This window comes from Onychostruthus taczanowskii, unplaced genomic scaffold, assembly GCF_017590055.1.
Source record: "Onychostruthus taczanowskii isolate IOZ18803 unplaced genomic scaffold, ASM1759005v1 scaffold10, whole genome shotgun sequence".
NCBI classification, from domain to species: Eukaryota; Metazoa; Chordata; class Aves; order Passeriformes; family Passeridae; genus Onychostruthus; species Onychostruthus taczanowskii.
In genome coordinates, this window is record NW_024496526.1 from 5,448,086 (window position 1) to 5,467,198 (window position 19,113).

Genomic DNA, 19,113 nt, shown 5'->3' on the forward strand with positions numbered 1-19,113 from the left:
CCTCAAAGATGAGGAGCCCAGGGTGGGTTTGATAGCTCTGAGAATGGGATAAACTGCACAACCCTGATATTCTACAAGAGTTTTTTCCACAAATATTTTTTCTTTTCCTGGACTATTCAAGGGGTAAAATATAATTTAAATTTTAAACATCAGAAAGAGGCTAAAGGCCAACACTGTTCCACACCTTATGTTTCTTTTGAACAGAGGAAAACAAGACTTCTTCTATGTCATGGGAGACCAAAAGTTGAGACATACTTTTCAGTCTAATTCTTTGGATGTAAAACTAAACTCCTTCTGATAAGGATACCAACTCTAGCTATAAATTTTGTCCTGCAAATGCAGCAAAAATACCACTAAGGCTTCTCATCTCTTCTTGCCGCAGCTTTGACTGTAGTAATTTCTACACTCCACTGTAGATGTTGAATTATTTGTAAAGTCTAACTTAAACTCTTATAGCCACCTCCTGACCTTTAGTTAAATCCAAAAAATTGCTACCAGCTGAAAATGATTTGGTGGCTTGAGTAGCAAGGCTGGATTTGGGAACAAATATCTGCCTAAATCCTGCCACTGGAGACAGATGTTTCTGCAGCAACTCTCAGTCTGAAAAGACCATGATAATCCAATCATCCTTAAGGATTCTGTTTCATGTATCTCTCAAGCTCTAGCTGCCTCTTCATCTATACAAGGAGACATTTTTTTCTGTGAGAGAATGTCATGCACAGTGAAAGATGCTTGGTTTGTCTTAACCATCAGAGATCAAGTGCAGACAGTGAAAGCACTTATTTCACCTTGACAGAACATTTGGCTCCTGGGCATCTGATACAGCAGGAAATAATTTGCTTTGTAATCCATATTTGAAGAAACACTTTATGCTCCTGTATTCTTTATTTCTGTGTATATGAAAATGAAATAAACAAAGGGAAATTTCTAGCGGAAGCCTGGATTTTGTGGGCACAGTCTGTAACCTCCAAAGGTGCTCAGTAACACAACAAGGGGAATGAAAATTTTCTGCCTCTGTGGTACTCCTTAGCAGACAGACAAGAAACAGCAACCAATTCTCATATAGCCATAGCTTCTATCTCACCTTCTTTCTTTCTTAAGCTTATTTTTATTACTTCAAAAGTCCATAGTGGGTTACCTCAGGATTCTCTCTTCACCTTCACTTCCCTGTATCCTGAGGAAAATACCTGAAAAGAAAGGCATGGGAGGGATTGTGGCTGGATGCTCTGGTAATCAAAGATTTTTTTTTGTTTTTACGCTGAACATAAGTCATTAATTTTTGATGTTAAGAGATTAATCTGGGCGTGAAGCAGAAAAGCCACTGACTGCTATTTCCCTGGAACAGATAGATGTTCTAAATCCCATGTAGCAAAGAAAATCTCTGTGTAAAGCAAAGGCAATCTGGTGGTCTTCCTGAAAGGTTAAGGTACAATTATAATTCATAGTACTCCTGAATGTTGGTCCAACCAGTCTGTATATGGTCCAATCACCTGTAAGTTAGGACCATATTCTCAACACAGTCAGTCACCAAACCACACAGCAGAGCTTTAGTTGGAGTGAGTTTAAACCTCAGTTTCCTGTATGTGAGTTTTCCTGTAGAATTTAGTGACAGAGTAGCCTGAACATGTAGGGTCTTAATATTTAATTTGAGAATACTGAGGCTTAGTATCTATGGTATGGCAACTAAAATGGGGTTGGAAAATCTGATCTTCAGCTCCCCCACAGACCCAATGTATGATTACAGCTAGGCCAAACAAGCTCTATGTGCTTTAGTTTCTCTGCATGCCAGTAGGATATAATAATTATTTCTCTACTTATGAATTTAGATTGGAAAACAGTTTTTATTCCTTTCCTAGAAAGGAATATAGCTCACTATGTGTCTAAACAGCATCTCAGTCCTGGCTGGAGTTCCTTGATATCACTCTTCTCAAGATAATAATGACACAACAAGTACAAAATTTTCTCTTTTCAAAACGTGTGTCCTGGGATGGAGTAAGGTTTTCTGCTGGCCAGAATAAACTGGGCAGGCTCAGGCTAGACAGAAGGCCACCCACCTCCAGAGACTGCTCTCCACACACAGAGGTTGCACTGGAAGAATTTGGAGACCCCTCTACCCTTTAGGTAAGCAACACTGAAGTCACTGCTGGAAAAATCCACTTCTGCCTTCCAATTTAATCCCGTGATGCTGTCACAGAGTAGGTGGGACATGTCAGGCATTGAGCCCAACCACAGGGCATGACAGCACATTCCCATGAGACAGGACGTGATCTTGAGTCTGATGTAAGATTCAGGGCAGAGCAGCATGCTTCCCTGAATTGTGCTGAATGAGATGATCCAGAGCTGGGATGGAGAGATGCCCAAGCCCCAGAGTAGGCAGAACAGATGTAAGGACAGGTCTGAGACTTCTACAAGGGCTAGAAGAGCAAAAAGTATAAAGTCTGTACAGTTTGCACAGCCAGAAGCTCTAGGCTGACAGTGAATACTGACACCTTTTGAGAACAGAACAATTATTTATTTTATTTACATTATTATTTACTGCAGCAGCACCTTAAAATGGTCAGAAAGATTTGTTCTTTGTGCAAGCTGTGATATCTGACTTTAGAAATCAGTTCGAGTGTATTTAAAAGCATAACAGCACAAAATGGGCTTCTTAAAAACAGAGCAGGCCACTGTGAGGGTAAAGCAATACAGAAAAGTATAATTTGTATGATTTTCTTTCCCTGCTCCTTCCAGATGATTACAGTGTCAATTTGTAAACCACTATAAACCACTATAAAACTAAAGTACCTTAACAAGAGAAAATTAGTTAAGAAAAAATGTAGCTTTCAAGTACAGGAGCAGGTAAACTACTTCCAAATCAAAAGTTCAATTTAATCTGAAAGGAAAACAAATCCATCAATGTCTATTCAATTTGCAACAGCCTAGAGGGACACTCAACTCAGCTTCAACTGTGTCTATATGTATGCTGTTTAAGACTTAACTTCTCTGTTTTCTCAACATAAGCTTTTCACTTGGCTGTCTAATTTAATTTTCATTTCACACATCTGTGCATGTCTAAAAATTGTTGATTTTTTTTCTAGTAGACCTTTAGTTTTTCAGTATTGTCTGGGGTTTTCTTGTATTTATTTTTTGCCCTAAATGCCATGATATTTTTTATTTGACTTAAGACTTGACAATTTTAGTTACAGTGACCATCCCACAGGTTGTTCAAAAGACACATGGGCAACTTCACCATAGCAGACCTTTCTTTACAGCGGGAAACTGTAGAAACATATTCCCATGACCTGTGGTAGACCAGTCTAAAAGCTGAAAAAGTTTCCAAAAGAGCTGAACAATCTCAGATAGCAGCCTAAGTGGAAAAAGAGAAACGTGGGAAACCAGTGTTTGGCTTTGCTGTTATCATTCAGTGTGTAGCAATGTTCTGCTTTATAAAACAAAGGCAGTGAATTTGTACTGGGTTTGTGTGGCCAGGTTTTGGTAGCAAGGGGCTGCAGGGGTGGATTTTGTGAGAAGCTGCCAAAAGCTTCCCCTGTGTCATCAGAGCCAGTGCTGCCCAAGGCTGAGTCCATGAGCAATGGCAGTGGAACCTCTGGGATCTTTCAGGATCTGTTCTCTGGCTGCTTGGACACTTTCTCTATAATCCCCCTGGACTACCTGTCCTTGGTTCCTTTTTGCATTGTTTTGTGTTCATTTATTTAATTTTATTTTGGTTTTTGATGTTGTGAGATTCCTACATGGACAGAATCTCCCACCACGCTGTGTGAGTGCAAGTTTCTATTCCACCTTTAAATATCAGCTCTATACACAATAATTAGTTACTATCTGCTGGTGTGCCTTGAAGTCTCTATGTAAAATAAACATCCCATGGAGATACAGATGATGTTTTGCAGAAAAGAATTGAGAATTGATCCTACTTTTTCCTTTGGTATCTTAATCAAACTCTTCTGTAGTGCTAGTGAAAAAAACCCAGGTGTTCTTATTTATGAATAGATATACTGCAAAAATAAATAGTTAACCAAATTCTGTGAGTGGGTTGTTTGGGTTTTTTTAGGAGAAAAATATGAAATGGAAAAAAAAAAAAACCCAAGTTATACCACTGAGAGTGTGAAAGTATTGGAACATTTCTACACATTGAGATTGAGTCAGAACCATCAGTTCTTCATGTTCCCATTCTTTCAAAACTCTTAGGGGGAAATTTACAGAAAGCTAATATTAGTAAGAAACCCCAGGCCTTTCCTGTCCTTTGTTCTGCAGTGTGAAAATACACTTGCTTTGTTGAATCTATGGCAGTTTCACTCTGCTAATCCATTGCTGTACAAGGGGCTGTAGAAACTAACAAAACTTGTGATTTCACTTATTCTTCACCATTATTTACTCTGAATTCTTGCAGTGCTTTTCTTTCAGCCTCAAACTCAAACACTAGGAAATGTTTTATGGCCTGGTATGTGTGGTGGTGTGTGCAATGTATCTTCTATGGGCCTCCCAAAAAATCAGATTTCAGATGAATAATTATGGTACCTAGGACTCTGTATCCCAGTTTGCCCCTTCCTTTCCCCCACTCCCTTGGTTCAGAAATCACAGTAAAAACCACCCATGTCCCCAAAACAACCACTGACAATCAGAAAACCACTGACAATCCTCATCTTAATCTATCAAATCTGACAGTCGCCACCCTTTAGTATTGAAAGGGGCACACTAGAACCACCTGACACTGCAGCTGGCTAAACAGAGGTAAAAATCATGCCCTGCTGTGGAAAAATCTGCACTTGTTGTAGAATTATCCAAGTGCCATGAGGCACTCAGCTGGACACTGGAGGTTTTGTTGGTTTGTATAAGCTGTATCTCTAATGGTATAAAACCTTTCCATAGCAGGGTTGTGTTGAAAGATTTAGTTCTATCAAACACTTGCTTGAAGTGTCACAGGCTGAATAACATTACAAGGGTCTGAAAGAGGATATTTTCTTGCATGCCTAATATTTTAAAGTAAAAGCAAGTGGGAAGAGAAATGGGTTTCCCTCTTGCACTCAGATCAATGAGTTTAAGCCCTTTTTTATGCAGGGAAAAGAAAGAGCAATATCCTTAAATGTTTCCAAAATGACTGGAAAGTCACCTTTAAGCAATTTGTGTCCTTGTGAGAGGTGTTTGATGAATTTCCTGTTGTTTTCTGCTTTGCGGCAAATTTTCAGTCAGCAAATGAGTTTTATCTTCTCGTATGGAGTCTAGTGACTAAACTTAGTGTGGGTGTACACACTCTGTAAATCAGCTACAGAGCTGAAAAGCTCCAAGTCAGACTTAAGAAATATTTGCAGTAGAGGATTTGATTACATGTTGGGGAAATCTATTTTTTGCAGGTTTTTTAATGATATTTTGTCTCCTAGATGCCCAAAGACATTGTCAGCAAGTGGAAAAATAAGCAGAAGCTAATTTTGCTGTTTTGATGGCTTGTTGGCTCATGTCTTGTCTGAGAGGCCATATTCCTCTTCACTGCAATTCTGCAGCAGCTCTCCCCATCGTCGATAATACCACAATGGACTTATATTACCATAAAAAAAAAAAAAGAATTCAGCTCAAAGACTTCACATTTCTTGCCCACATATCAGTAGGTCGGGTGCTTAGCTCACATCTGAGCAGCTAAGAAGCTTGACAATTAACATGCAAATGCTGTGGGTGAATGAATTTTCCCTTTTGCCTTCCTGACCCCTTGGCAGAAGCAACCTAAATGAGAACTTGTATTTAATCATAGAGGATCTCCCTGAGGAGAGAGTGTAACCTCTGATACTCTTCATGGCAGCACACTAATTAGATGTCCCCTTCACAGAGTAACAAACAGAATGCTGCTTTCATACCAGGAGGCTTTCACAGATTTCCCCCATGGGGCAAAATTTCTTTAGAAGAACTCCTGTCCCTCGCACATTGATTTGTAGTCTAACAACTTGCAGAATTGTTTTACATGGATTGATCTTGTCATGTATTATCCAGCTTGCCATAGCAGAGCATCTGACAAGGTTTCTCAATGGTACATCAGGCTGCCCACAGGATCTTATTGCAACACTCCTGACCTAAGGAAAAAGGTAGAATAAAACCAAAGGAAAATATAGGATAATTTTATAAATTTTGACGCTCTTGAAGTTGTATGTTCAATATGTTGGACAGGTAAATGTAGGTCAACAACAAAATTGTGGAAAATGTATTTTTATTTTTTTTATTTAAGGGAATTTTACATAGTGAGGTATTTTAAATAATGCTAAATTTTATTCTAAGATCATGTCATTCAAAAAATAAATTCCTTAGGGCAAGGCTCAAAATGTTGGATGTCCCAAAGCAGTGCAGTACTATTCAGTACTTGGGGAAAAGAGTTTCTTTATATCTCTGTCCCATTCCACGGGCTGTCCAGGCCAGATTACACTGACTGGGTATGGCTGAATTTGGAGAGGATTGCCCAAGCAGCTGCTGGAACAAAGTGCAGCTCTTTGCCTTCTCCAGAGTTTCAATTGCTATGAATATGCTCAACCATAAGTAAGTTTTTTATTAAACTCCTAATTCATTTACAATACAGTTTTCTATTTCAACCCACAATTTTGAAGCAATCAGTTTTTCATGCATCCTCTCCATGAACAGAAGAGTTTTGATCCATGGTAGACAGTGAAAAATATACTCCTGATGAAGATTTCCAAGCCTAGGAATGTCAGCAAGATAAAGCATTCACTTGTTAGGGGATCTGACAATAACTCTGATCTGACCACCTCAGTCCGAAAATATCCTCTTTAAGACTGTCTTTACGAAGGGAATGATTCTTTCCGTATCAAAAAAAAAAAAAAGGGAAAATGTAATGAAAATTTCATTAAACTTAGTCAGCATGTTGCTGTTGACACTGTTTTCACATGGAAAATGCACAAATAGTAGAGTATAACAGCTTAAGTAAAATTTTTAAATGTCTGTGCTACCTCCATTGGTTGGACATGAATAAAACAAGGCATCCAAGTTCCCTGGGGGCTTCCTGTTAAAATGTGTTATCAGTAAGTCTGTAATGGGCATTTCCCAATAACTTCATTAATGCTGTTTTGGTCCTAAAAAAACAAGCAGCTGAGTACTGTTTACATAGTTAGCAATGAAAATCAGGCTGGTCAAAGATTTTTTATTAAGTCTTTTCACCATTTTTTTTTAAACAGAAAGTGTTTCTGCCAGGTTCTGCTGGGATTTTTTTATTATTATTTTTTATTATGAGAAGTGAGTTTTAGATATGCTGCCAAGGCATCTCATGGGAATTGCAGATCTGACATTTCAATTTTCTAACTTCCTCTGTGGGGCAGATTCCATGCTGCATTTTTTTTTCTATTTTATGTAGAAGGTTCAGTTTCTCTAAAATACCTATGAATATTGGCTCCAACAGAGCTAATTTTATATCCAGATTGCTTACTGTCTGAAGCATCTGCCTTTGGTTTAGACCTCATATTTTTGTCCATGGTACAACCATGCACTGCTTTCCGGTCAAGAGTTTTCTATTTTCATTTAATATGGCTAAACATTTATTCATATTACACCACCAGATTGACAGAGAAGACAAGAGCATTTAAAGTCTGCTTCGAATGAAATTCCACAGATTTCCCTACCACAATGAACTGAATTTTACAAACATTTAAAATAGCCACCTGCCCATGTTGCTCTTTTTCTCACACATCCAACTAAAAGTTGCAAGAAGTAATTGGTAGAATTATCTCATGTGTTTTTTACTATATTAAATCCAAGTGTAAGACATAATCGGTTTAAGATAACACTTATTCTAGATAGCAGACTTAAAGTGGAAATCCATAACAAATTAAGGATTTTCTTTAGATTAATACCATGTTTGCTACAATGTACAGAAAACAAGGCCAAAATGCACAAAGAAAACAGGACTGCTACATTATCTGCTGTTCCTTGACTGATTCAGTAATTTGTCTTTTGAATTTCCTGGCACATCACATTGTGTTTAATCAGAGGCAGAATTATGTTCCTACCTCTCTGAAACTCTGCAGTGTCTGACTCAAAACTGAGCTGTCTGTATTAACTCAGATTGGCTTTTCTTGACATTCTGCTGGCTGAATGTTAGATAATTGGCTCAGCCTCATGCAAATCCTCTGAAATTTGCAGAGAGCCTATATGAGATTTACCATTATTCCAAGAATGAAAGCCTGCTTCTTAAACTTCCTCAATCAATACAGTTTTAATCAATACCCAAAATACATGCAATCCATGGGATGATGGGGGATGGGGAACAAAGCACACACAACACAACACACAGTTATTATTAGCCTTTTTAGTCAGATTTGTATACAGGTCCTAAATATAGGTCAACACCTGTCATGCAGAAAACTCAATAATACCGTTAGTTAAAATTTCAAGACTAGATTATTCCCACTTGGTTTTGCTGTCTTCCTTTTAAAGGTTGAAGGAAGTGCAGGAGTCCTTTTGAGAAGGAGAGGGTAGGCATGGGGATTTGAGGGTTATTCTGTTTTTACATTGTTGTTTAGTCAGTATTTATAAATGTCACTTCTGTCTATTGGCATTTTCTTCTCTCAAGCTGCTGCAAATGAATTCCAATTGTTTTAGATGCCATTCAGAGACTTTAGGAATAAATATCTACATATATCCCACACATAATTAGGCGCAGGAATTTCTCTTTTGGATACCAAATTAAATACCTTATTTTCTTGGTGCATGGTGATATTCATAATGAAAATAATCCAGTCAACTGTTTGCTATCAGCTGTAACCAGGTTGGTGTGAGTGGCCCAAGAGTAACCTCTGCTGCTGTTGGACAGAGCTGTCCAAAGAATTCCTTCACAAGGAGCATGGTGGAGAATGAAGAGTGGATGTAGTTAATAATAGGGAAATTACCTGTGAAGTAATTACCTGTGAATAGTGAAGAGAAACATACCAACAACAAAAAACCTCTGACTTTTTTCCCTTTTTTCCATATTGCTAAGTTCCTGACAGGGACAGATGCCAGGCACCATTGCCCAGGTTCTTTGATTTAAGCCATACAGCATTCAGTGGAAACTCTGCTTTTTATGTGTGATGTAATGATATTCCAGTTTATGTGGACATAATCATATTCCAGTTTATATGGAACACCATATTGCTTTTGAGTGAGAAAAGTTAATTTCTACTCCACCAACCTTTTGGTTATGCATGTGTGTGCATCCAGTTGCTCCAGGCTCCAGGTAAATGATACAGTCTAGACTTCATGTAGTTCATTAGATCAATATTCTATCTCCTTACATGGATGGAATTTGTGATGTCCTCCAAAGTCCAATTTTATTTCTTTCACCTCTCAAATTAAACAGTGCCTTAAAGGTTTGCTTGATGGATTACTCTGTTTTATCTGATGATGGTCGTCAAGGCACATGTGGCAGTATATCTTATCCCATTAGTAAAGATCATTAGCTACAGCTAAATTGCCTCTCTATGACACATAATAGTTTCATCTATTATTATCGTTCCTGTCCTGTAATTCAATTTCATGATTATGGTTTAACAAATCAAGGGGCACGGCAAACAATATATTTTAGCCATCATTTAAAGTAAAGTCATGTTACTGACAAGATACATAGGGTGGTGCTACAAGACATATTGTGATTTCACTCTTTTTGGTTTACTGAAAAATTCTCTAATTTCCCTCATCTCCTAATATAGAAAAATATTGATTCAGAAAAAAAAAAAAAAAAGCTTTATTATTCCTTCATTGCATCCAGTCAGCTCTTGTTTATTTAGGAGAGCATCTGTACCTTGCTAGAGGCTTTCCAAGCATTGAGGGTAGCCCTGGTTTCTAGGGGATCAGGATTATGAAACAATGACACTTTGTAATAGTGGCTAGTTAGGATTTGCCTAAAGCACATCTATTCCATAAGAATTTACTCAACACTCTACCTCGCTTAAAGCTTACATAAGAAATCTCAAAATTCATCCCAACAATATCTCATAAGCAGAGAGGAGAGTAAGTTAAGGGGTGTTCTTGCCCTAGAGCCAATATCAAGAAAAGAAAATAAAAAATGTGTATATATACATATACTGGAAAAGTCTTTCTTTTTCATTTGAAAGCAGCTCTCTTTTTCATTTGAAAATGTATATTTTCAAGTACTCACTGGGCACTTACATAAGCACACATAGCCCAGAAGAAGACTGATATCCTCTCGCATCTGCAACGTCTCAGAGATTTCACCTGCAATAGTTTTCCCATATTTCTAAGGATCGATTTTGGGGCATTTCTCTGAGGCTATCAACTTTTGTCACTCCTTAACAAGCAGACCATTAAACCATTTCCCTCTCTCTTACTCACTTGGTATCATTGAATAATTATCCTTAGTTCCAAAAACTGTAATGGATGCTTTATCTCCACTCCAGTGGCCGTTCACCAGAAAATATGACGCATAATTAAGAACTCTGGGGGGAAAAAAGAGAGAAGAATTATTCCCATTATGCAGACAATTTTTAATGAATTTTATATGAATATGAATTAATATGATTTAAAACTAATTACCAGAGAGACATTAATTCTAATATACCTAAGTAAACCCTGGTAGGAACAGTGACCAGTGGTTACAGGTTATCAGTAGTGTTGATGTTTTTATTTGGGAGGGAAATGGAAATAAATGTAATCAAACAGGCAGGAAGCTTCTTGAAAACAGATGAAAGCTCTCACATTTGTTGAGGAATAACTGTGTAACTTTGTTGCATTAACACATATTACATTTCCTTCCTGGCTGCATTCATATTTTCTTCTTGCATCAAAGGAAGGCTTTAGGGATCTACAGTTCAAAGGAAAGGTGATTTTTGTGAGGGTGGTTCTTGGATGATTGATTGAATTCTTGAAAAGATTTTTTTTCTGGCCTTTGGAAAGTTATTTATTAGGGGCTTTTGCAGCAAGGCAATTAGGAGTGCTAGGTTCGCTAAGAAATATTTACATTTCAGTGCCATGCATGCTTATTTGCGAGTATATGTGACAAAGAATGATTAATTTTGCCAAAGCTGTCACAAAGTTTGGGCATGGTTCCTACACTTAGGTACTTTCCTGCCACCTGCTTTCCCCAGCCAGCTGAGAAGCCTGACCTCAGTGATGGACGGTATCCCATCATGTAAACACCACGGAGGCAGAAAATGCAGAAGTTACCACATCCTAATTCCTGGGCAACAGATTTTATAAGCAACCTCAGAATTTCAGTTTCCAGAACTGTTGAACAAGTTACTTTGTAAACCTGAGGATCCCAGACCTTTCATTACCTTTAAATTTAAAGTAAGCTTCCAGATAAATTGTCTGTGAGTCCAGCTCCAAGAGGGAGTTTATGGCAACCCCCTAAAAAGGAGACTGTAGGGAGAACTCTTTTTATTGTCTTGCACAGATAACTGATAATTATGAGAGGATTTTCTCTTAATAGAAGTTTCTAATTTTTTTTTTTTTTTAATGACATATCTGTTACTTCTACAAAGGAGAAGTGTCTTTTCTGACTGAGACTGCTCTGCCTTAATTTCTCTTAGGGGTCCCAGTAGGATTCTTACATTTCTATTCAAAAATCCCAGACAGTACTAAGATTTTCTGATTGTGTGCACGTGCAGTGTCTTTTCCTTGGGGGTTATATTAGACTTCCTGCACTCGAGTAGCTCCAGGTGCTACAGTAAAAGTGGTTATGCTCATTCTAATAAATGGTAACAAAAAATAGATCCTCAAGGCCAAGGAATTTCAGATTGTAGCCAGTTGCCCACATTCAAGGATGGATAACTTCAGCCTTGTTAAAAGTGGGCTGTTGCAATCATTTCACTGAGGTGCTCTGTGAGATGAGGTGAAGAAATTAAGCCATTCCCAATTAAGAAGAGAGAATGGCATGCATTTTTGCAAAATAAAATCATTCAACTCATGCACCTTCACATTAACAGCTAATCAATTATTACAGGGTCACACAATAAAAAGAAATTTATTCTCTTCAGTAAGTGTTTATTAGTGTTGGCAATATTGTGGAAAGAGACTCTCATGGATATTTTTACAAATATTGAAGTATAAAGCAATCATATATCTTATGTGAGTTGGCTGCAGACAGACAGTTACCTGGAATAGGATATCAGTGTTTCCAGCTGTAGAAGATGGAAAATACCTAGACACACTTTGGCTCAGACACTTATTGAAATAGAAACACCTGTGTTTGGGTTTTCTGCCTTCGGGGCAGGAATAGAAGGAAACAACTCAGTAATAATCATTTACAAATGGGCTGGCTGAGTTTAGTAAAGGTCATTGGATGGTGAAACTTGTGATAGGAGTGTATATTGCTGATTGCAGGCTAAAGGGGTTTTTTTTTTTTTTCATTTGATTTAGGGCTTTCATGCCAGTCTACGTCCTAAGTGAGGGGATTTTTTTCTGGAGGCAGAGCCCTGGCAAGATAATGTGGCTCTGACTATGAAAACATGCAGATTAGAAAATCACTGCTGTTTCTGTATAAGTGCTTATTGGCAGGGATAAAGATTTTTATTTCAGGCCTCTCTGATTTCTGACTTCGGGAGCAGTGTTAGCACTGACTCTGAAAGAAAAGACCTTATAGTCACACATCCTCTCTAATGAAAATCACAGAAGATGTGGGAGTTCTCGTGACCTCTGCTGGAAATTCATCTTCACTGCTGCTCCTGCTCCTCCGTTCTCACCTCTCCCTGTCTGTTCAAGGATCTCCTGGGTCCTTGAACAGATACTAGAAATGAAGGGGAAGAAGGCCATATTCTCTTACTGTTACCTTGCAGTGTTGATAATTACCACCAGCTCAAAGGCCAAATGCTCTTGTAAGCACAGGGAAATGAAATGTTGGAGTTCAGAGTGAGGGAGCAGGTGGAAGCTCTGGAGCAGTGAAACAGCAGCTCTGGGCCACCCTGAAGCATCAGTAAGCCTGTGGGTACTGCAGCACTGACCTTAACAGCTCATGGCAGGGGAATCCTTCCTTAGAAGGGAAACTGGATATACCTATCAAATTGTTTCAATGGATAACTCTTTCTGATTCGTGTCCTAGAAGGGCTGCTGGATTTGAGGCACAAAGTGCCCTCGTGCTCAAAAATCCAGGGCTGACTGATTGATATCGCTTGGAGGAGTTTTTACTCCAGCTAGAGCTAAATGAGAAAATGGTTTGCCCACAAACCCTCCATGTAGGAACTAACCTAAGCAAATCAATGTCTACTGAGAGTAGCATAGATTTCTTTCTCTCATTGTGGAGAGCTTAATGTTTTAGCAGTTTCCAGTAGTCTGAAAAGCCCTTTCCCACTGCGTGGCTGCAGGCTGCCTTGGGAGGATCTGTCTGCTGCAGTGCTGTATTTTGTGGCATGCCTCAAGCTCAGAGATCCCATCTGAATGGGCTTATGCTGTGGTTGAAAGTCAAGCTTTGTGTGGCAGCTTTTGATTGAGAAATATTTCACCTAATTCGTCTGTGTTAAGGATGGCAAAAAATCAAACCCTCCCACGTACCCTTTATAAATCACCCTGGCTAACACACCAGTAAATGTGTTATCAAAAATGCAACACCTATTACAGTGAATTTCAAACAGCCAGCACTGTAAGCTGGATCTGAACCTGTGGGGAAGGTATAAATTGATTAGACTTTTTGAGAAGCTATAAATTACAGAAAAGCAAGACGAGCATCTTTAAAGGGTTGACAACAAAGAAAAGAAAGATGATTGAACACAAAAATGCTGGGCTAAACCACAAATAGCTTGTTCCTAAGAGAACAAGGGTAGTGAAAACTTTTCTGGCTTTGAGTAAGGGAGGAAGGGCGAAGACAAAGACCTTGGTGGATTAGAAAGATACGCAAAGAAGGAAGATTAAAACCCTTGACAATATAAAGCTCTTAACTAGAAAAATAATGAGGCAAAATGAGTCATTATCATTAGTGAATATTTAGCTGAAAAAGAATGACAATTTATACCATGCCAGCTTTATTAAGATGCTCTCTGCAGCACCTCATCATCTCCATCTTCTGTAAAAACTGAAATGTAAATTTAATTTAAAGCATTTAAATGGGGGGTTGAAAAAAGTCCTGTGGCTATGAGATCCATGGGTAGGTTTGCAACAGGGTCCATTTTAATGTCCACCTATTGTCACCTTTTGTTATACCAGCAAGCCTGCAGAACCAAGAAATAATCACATACTATGCAATAAAACTGTAAGAGAATTTTTTCAGTGTGAAGAGGCTCCAGGTGGAGTGGCAAAGAGAGAGAGCAATAGAGGTGTTTTCTGTAAGTAGCATAATGGCCCACCTCGGATGGAAAGCCCAGTTCTCAGAGGCTCAGAGAGCACAGCTCTTGGGAAGGGATAGAAAAGAGGAGTTACACAGAGGAGACCTGGGAATAAATCAGAGGACAGTTTGATAAACTCTGATTGCACCAGCTTGACTTGAGGACAGTTTTGTACAGCAAACCTTAGTTTGCCTGGTACACCACTTTGAGGATTATGGTATAATGGTATTATTTCCCTTCCATTCTGTTATTTTATAAAGAGAGAACTTCTAGTCATTTACCATTTGGCCCTCTTCCCTCATTTCATTAGTGGCAGTAATTGTACACTGAGCTAGCCTTGAGGGAACATCTAAATAAACAAGTTGCAGGGAGATGTGTTGATCTGATTTATGCTCTAAGCAGTATTTTCTGTGTGCAACAAGCCACATTTGTAATGAGCCTCAGCCAGTACTATCAGATGAACTTTGTATGGCCTCACCCTGTAGAAGTTGTTGTATAGAATACAGTTGAGAAAACAACATCAAGTTGGAAAAAACATTTACATGTATGTATTCTTCAAATTTCATACTCATATCATTACTAATATTCCACACAAAATCAAGTTAAAGGTTTTCAAGTGTACTGCAGGAGTAGAACAACTGATTTTTTTTTTTTTTTTTTACTTCATGTTAACTGAAAAAAATCACGAGAATATTCTTCATCTGTCTAAAGGATGCTTCTCTCCTTTTTCCTGTGGACAATGTATTTAACAAATGGGAAGTCAGGAATGTCTATGATGACTGGAATCTGTAGCACAGTACAAAGATAATGATCAGTAACGAAATATTCAAAAAGAGATGAATGTCATCCTGCAGTAAGCTGACATGGAATGAGTCTTCTATAAAAATATTTTTCCTTAGCCTTTGTACTTCTTCTTAAGGAGCACTTTGTAGGCCTTCTAGAACAGGTGTCAGCCTTAACTATACTTTTAATAAAATTAGGTAATATAAGATAGCTGTCTTTTAAAACTTGTGCTTCTTTTTAGCCTTCCTTTTCATTCTTTGAGATTCTTTATTTATACACATTTTTGTTCTTCATTGCATCTTTTAAATTGAATACTCATTCTTATTCCCAGAAGACAAAGTTAATTAACCAAAAAATGAAAACAAACCACCTTTGTTTCTGCTTGCTTTCTACATTAGAGGGCAGAGTTCCACCTCATCTCTCTGTTCATCTTTTATTTATTCAGAGATGTTTGATAAAATTAATTGGGAATTTATTAAAAAGGCTATGCTAACATCTTGGGGGAAGAAAGACCTTTATTTAATATGCAGATACGCAGATACAATGTGTCTGAATCAATGTAGCTGTTACTTTGAGGTATTATTTCAGGAAAATTAACTCTATAGGCCCCTTCAAATTAAATTTTGTGCTATGACAAACATGCTCCAGCAATTGAAAGGAAGCAAGAATTTCTAAGAATAATGATAAAAAATGCCTTTTTATGCTGTCTTCTATATTTACTAAACTTTTGAACTATTTTTTTTTTTTTGCAAAATTGGCACTGAAACAAAAGTTTTTGATCACTTTCCATTATAATTTTGGCATTTTTTAAAGCGTTTTTTGTTGTATTACAAGAAAATCAGTGTGAGGGGGCAGTAAATACAGTCTAAATCTATGAAGCATCCACTTAAGAAAAGAAGATAAAGGATGAAATCAGCATTTTTACTATAGTATAACTACATAATTAAAAGTCATTATCACCTGCTTATTGTTTCCTTAACAATATCGGTATATTTCTCTTGGGTTTTGAGTGACCTCCTAGTCCTTGCTTGCATGTTGGTTGTTTATTTTTCTGCAGGGTGCCACATTAAACTTGACATAAATAGACTTGACATAAAAAGACTGAGAGTTTGCAGGATACAGCCAGAAGTGGAAAATGAGTAATTCTGTGTCAGTATATGGTCTTGGTAATTAACTAGTGTTCATGATGATCCAATATGTGTGGCTCAGTATTAAACACATATGAAAGAACACTCCAAAATTACTTTTAATTCCATTCTACATGTTTAAAGTTTAAAATAAAAACTGAATTATTTAATTTATGTATTTTTCCCCAGGTTCTCCATTTCATAAAGATTTGTTCTTAACCACACTGCTCTGTCAGGAGCACAGGTCTTTTGCATCCCATGACCCTGTCCTGTCTCTGGAGCATGGCACTATTGATAAAATGCCTGCTAGAGCTCCTTAAAGCTCAGCCATTAAAGCATGAATCCCTTAAGACAGGCTGAATCAGATATTGCATATCTAATCTGAATTCCAGCTTTCCCTGGGCATCTCCAGCCTGGAAGGGCTTCATCTTCAAGCCTGGACAGAAGAATAAGTAGCAGATTAGACAAAATTGATTTGAAAGATATCTCCAGAAGACACATTCTCCATACCTCTTCTTGAAGCAAGAAAAACTACATCTAAATTGTTCCTGACAGAAGTTCATCTGCCTCTTGAAAAGGACCCAGAGCCAAGGTCTTGGCACATACCTCTGGCAATCTGAACTTCTATTTCCTTCTCATAAAAAGGGTCCTCCTGCAAGCTGACCTGAATGCCTCCTGCTCCAGCTGAAGCTGTATTTGGGTTGAGTGCAGGTTCAAACCCAAGACACAACTAAGTGCCACAAAGCCAGTCTCAAATATCAAGCTCCTGGCTAGAGATAAAAACAGTTCAATAATTGAAATTAAATGTAATAGCAGTATAATAATGAAAAAACAGAAATGGAAAGAGAGGAAGAAATAAAATAAAAGAAAAAAAAAAGAAAAAGAGAGTAATAAAACCCAAGACAAGTGATACACAATACAACTGCTCACCCCCTGCTGACTGATGCCCAGCATGTCCCTGAGCAGGGATTGATCCCTCACAGCCGATCCTCCCATCTTATACACTGAGAATGATGTTCTGTGGCATTGAATATCCCCTTCCCAGCTTCTTGTGCACCTGCACCTTGGCAGAGCATGGGAAACTGAAAAATCCTTGACTTAGTGTAAGCACTGCTTAGCAACAGCTAAAAACCAGTGTGTTATCAACATTATTCTCATACAAAATCCAACACACACCACTGTAGCAGCTGCTAAGAAGAAAATTAACTCTAACCCAAATGAAACCAGGTCGTAAATAAATTGGTGTGACCTCATACTTGGTCCCCCTTCCTAATATTAATTCCAGTTTTTTTTTTTTTTCAGTGTTTGAGGAGCAAGACAGCAGCATGTCTGGGTAAGTGCAATTAGCAGGAGTCCATCTCTCTGTAGGTAGCATGCACCTACAGTGGAAAATTTATTGAGATAAGGCAGGAACCAGGCTGATAAAAAAAAAATTATCTGCTCTTGCATACACTGTCTGACTTCCAAGCACTCTCCCAGGAATGTGCAGTTGTGTGCTCTAAGGCAGCCATTAGTGTCAGGGTAACACAAGGAGTGGGAAATCGATGGATCAGCTGGTGGCAGCTTAACCAAACAATAAGCATTGTCCTTTGTTGTTTTTGATGTGGTAGCTCTGCAGGACCCCTCCAGAATGTTTTTCAGGAGAAAGCCTTTATAAATAGTAGATAATCATGCATCACAAGCTGGAGGGTTTTTTCTTTCCCTCTAGAAAAGCCCCGAACATTAAATTTTCTTTCATCTTGTCAGGCAGGCAGCCCAAGAGAGACATGGACAGAGCACAAGTCAAGTGTCTACTCATCTTGCACCCATCCTTTCTTCTTGAATCAAAGGAGAGAGATCTTTTTCTCCAGTGTAGAATAGATAAGTACCACGGTGATTGTAAAAAGAGTTGTATTGATCTGATCTCCACAGTGTGAGGAATGGAAAAGGACTGGTAATTACCTGCCTCATAATTCTGAACATGATGAACCAGGAAAAATGCTCCAAGAAATTGCTTCCCATGAAGTAATTAATCTTTTAATTTTCTTTTTCCATCACATGGCTTCTTTAAGTCTCTTTAATTCTCATCTAATACCACAGAAGTAGTCAGCACTACATCCCTCAATGCATAGATCAGTTCCTAAGTCCTTCCTTATCTGTTCATATATTCAGCTCCTGTAAAGTGGAGTTGCTCATTAGGTTAAAGATCTTTATTTGAGTAGAAAAATACACCGTGATTCTAAATCAGAGCAGATAAATTTAGTTGAAGGCCCTATTCTTCAGTCCCTCCATCCCAGTTCAGCTACTATCTTAATGGTGTCAAATGCTAACTTCCCTGAGTAATATCAAACCAGTCACATGTAAAGAGTCCTTCACGTGTCCTTTCATCTTGGTTTCATCCATGTAGGATTGAACTTGGTGAGCTGTGCAGAGTTCATGGCTCTTTTTAATGCAAAAGATGAATGAAAAGATGGAGTTTTCACACTGCTTCAGAAGGCACAAGGCTGACCCATTTTATTTCGGTTCAGTCTCTTCACATGGAGAATACACATCAGAAACTGAGTTTATGGGTCTGCATGAGAGCTGAACAGGCCAGGTAGATTTGCAATAGGGTGGTGGCCAAAGACACTGGCTGGCAGGTGAAGTCCTGGGTCCCCAGAAATCTCTCTTCTTGACCCAAGGCAATACATTTGATCTGTCCGCAATTTTATCTTCTGCATTAAAACATTAGTTGTATTCCCTTTGTCTGTGTTGCCATTTTAAGTGATAAGGTCTTTGAGGCAAACAAATTGAATTTCATTTGCACAGGTCCTTGTTCAGTTTAGGAGTATGAACAAAACCCAAACTCCTACTTACTGAAATTTTGTATACAAAGAGAACTGATAAATGTCTCCACTGCTCCTGTTACAGACTTGGCAAATAGCCACATTATGGTGTCATTATATTTGCAATATAACTGCAGAAGAGCTCAGTGGAAGAGTGTACTC